The sequence below is a fragment of the Limulus polyphemus genome, unplaced genomic scaffold, assembly GCF_000517525.1.
Source record: "Limulus polyphemus unplaced genomic scaffold, Limulus_polyphemus-2.1.2 Scaffold101, whole genome shotgun sequence".
Taxonomy (NCBI): domain Eukaryota; kingdom Metazoa; phylum Arthropoda; class Merostomata; order Xiphosura; family Limulidae; genus Limulus; species Limulus polyphemus.
In genome coordinates, this window is record NW_013665711.1 from 1,000,879 (window position 1) to 1,004,130 (window position 3,252).

The window sequence follows — 3,252 nt, forward strand, 5'->3', positions numbered from 1 at the left end:
TTATCAAATGAGCAGATACGTTACAATATATATATATATATATATGTAAAATGATTATTTAATGATAAAAAAAATAAAAGCTGATGTCTGACATCCTGTCGTACAACCAACTCATATATTAATTAAAACCCGCTGAATACCAAATTATATATTTATCCCTAGTTTTCCTATATTTCAAAGACAATCTGAGCCAATTATCGATTTGATCAACCTACCATAGAGATAGGGAAATATTACATGTTTAATTAGACTTCTTATGGTCTGTGAAATTATTTTAGAAAACTGATCGTTTACACGCATACGTATTGCTGTCACAGCGATTGAACTCGATTTGACAGTAGAGTCAGGGATCCTCTCTTTTTTATTACTAACGTTATGGTGGGAAGGGGGCAAAAACAAATGTGGGTGGGCAAATTCCTCTCCCAATTTGATTGTTAAGTTATACATATCGCCTGGAAAGCTTTCGATATCAAAGAAATAAATGAATTGTGATAGAATACAATCCAGAAAAAGAGTAAGGACACACAATGTATTGTACTTTTGATGTTTTAAAGATGTCGGCTCACTTGCACTCAGGTATTTTATTGTGGTATTAGACCAACTGACTACTGTATTAGAAATTTAATCTTACATACACGTTCGCACGCGTATTACCATTTTACGTGGTTTTTTGTCTGTTTGGTTATTTTATTCTTGTATGGTAGAAATCAACCAGATATATCCTATAATAATAATAAGTATTCCTTTTAATCCTACTTTTTTATACTAATGGTACTACTGCACTAAATGATTATTTATTTAATTAAATAATGCTCGAAGGAACATTATTCATTAATCCACTTATAAAGGAACTTGTTATCTTCTCCCCACCCACCCCAAAAAATTGCTAGATATGTTAGAATGGTTAAAACCCTTCTCACCCAAGGTCTGTGGGTACTTTGGAGTTTAAAAATTACACACAAAGTACTTTTTGAAACCCAAAGTTGGCTCAATGTAATTTATCACGCTAAAATTTGTGGTGAATAACAAGTCCCCTTAAAATTACATGTGAGTATAAGATGTCCTACTTGCCCCCGCCCCCAAATTTTTAGTGCTAGCACCGCCACTAGTGGTAGTTGATGTTGACTAGCTGCCTTCTATCACTTCTAAATTATGGATAGCTAGTGCAGATAGCCATCGAATAGCTTTGCACTAATTCAACAATAATATATATATATATATAAACAAAAAACATTGTTAAAAGATCGAAAGTGATATAAAAAAATATTGAACTGAATGTGAGTTAATGCCCATACGCTATTGAGGAAGTTCTAGTAACATGAATTACAGAATGTTATATTCTAAGACAGTGCTTCTCAACAGGGTGAATGGTTCACCCAGGGGTTAATGAGATCGGAGTGAATGAAAATGATGGGTGAATTATTATTACAATTATACAATAAATTCATGAGAAAAAAAAGTCATTATTTATTACTATTTATTCTAGTTGTAGTTTGATAAATACAATTATTTTTGTTTATTTTATGTTGTATACATTCTAGCTGTAGTTTGGTGTATATTTAATTCATAATAAAAAAAATTATTTAATATATTTTATTGCCTTTTTTCGAACTGGGGTGAGTGAGCTGTCGTGAAAAACTTACAGGGGTGAATGATATTGCAAAGAAAGGTTGAGAAGCACTGTTAAAATGGTTGATTTAATATATAATTGAAGCACGTATTCTGAAAGTCATTCATAAAATAAGTTCTTACTTCGAAAACCAAGGCTCGATCTAAATATAGAACTACAGAACAGAATTATTCTTTTACTGGTTGAGTTTAAGCCAAGGCATAAATAGAATGTCGTAAACGACAATGAAAATATTATTCATTTAGACTAAGACAAAAACACAGCGTTGTATATGTTTTACCTACGACAGTCCCTTCCTCAAGATGTTTCTGATTCAGGATCATCTGCACAACTAGCTAAATGCAAGATATCTAGATTCCAAGAAACCTCGCATTTACTTAGTGTTGCCACATAACTGGTCATTCTCATTCCACATAGGTGAGGCCGTATTATCTATACAATAAGTAAAATTACATAAATAAAAAAAAGGCTTAAAGATATAATCAACAGTAATGTAACACATGGAGAAAGATATTTCATGAAAAAAATCCTGAGAGTTAATATTTCTTTAAGCAAATACAATAATAAGAGCACCACAAGTGAAATTTCAAATAAGCTAACATGAGAAATAACACCAAAGTCTTCTAATTTCACGAAGGTAGTTGAATATATCTTAAAAAAAGAAAGTTTGGAGCATCACACATGCATATATATATTATGCAAGTGCAGATTTAAGAGCAAGGGCCCAAGAAGCTGGATTCTTCAGAAGCCAACTCACACGGATCCTTCAGAAACCAACTTACAAACTTCATTTTTTTCTCTTTTTTTTTTGTCCAATTTAGTGAAAAGAAAAAAAAATATTTTACTAGTCCCTCCACAATTTGGTTCACTTTTAAAATACTACATTCGAAACAACTTTCAAGCAGTTTTAAATTGAATATTTTAATATAAGCGTTTTAATTTAAAAGCTTTATTCGGCTAAAAACTGGAATAATTCAAAACTTAAATAATTATTAAAACGACGTTTCGCAAGCGTTCGCTTCGTATCATCTCGTTCACGTTTATTAACACAGATACTTCTTAAAAATAGAAGAAAATCACAATTACACACAAACAATACTTTGAACGAAATATAAAAGTGTTCTTGGATATTTATTCAACCTGTGTTTATAATTCTGAATATATATATTGATCTTTTTTATCTTTCTTTTGCTTACATCTTTGTTTGTTTGTTTTTTAATTATGCACAAAGCTACACAAGGGCTATCTGTGCTCTGCCCGCCGGTTTCTAGAGTTGTAAGTCCGCAGATATGCCGCTGTGCCACTGGGGGGCGCTTACATCTTTCTTTCTGTTAAGAACAATTACATACTTACTGGAGAAGCCATGAGGAGTTTAACTTGTGTGTTCGAAAACATGCGAGTGTAGTCACATATTTTCCTTCATTCTAATAATTAATTCTCTTTCTGATTACCCTACGTAAAATTATTCACAGTCATTGCATGTAATCTTTAAAACACACAAATAATTTTTAGATTCAGTGTTGTTTTTAGAAATAAGGATTTTGTCATGAGTTTAACCTCTATAATCATACTACGTTCATCTTTCTGATCAAAATTACAATGTTAAATTGAAAATATAAGTT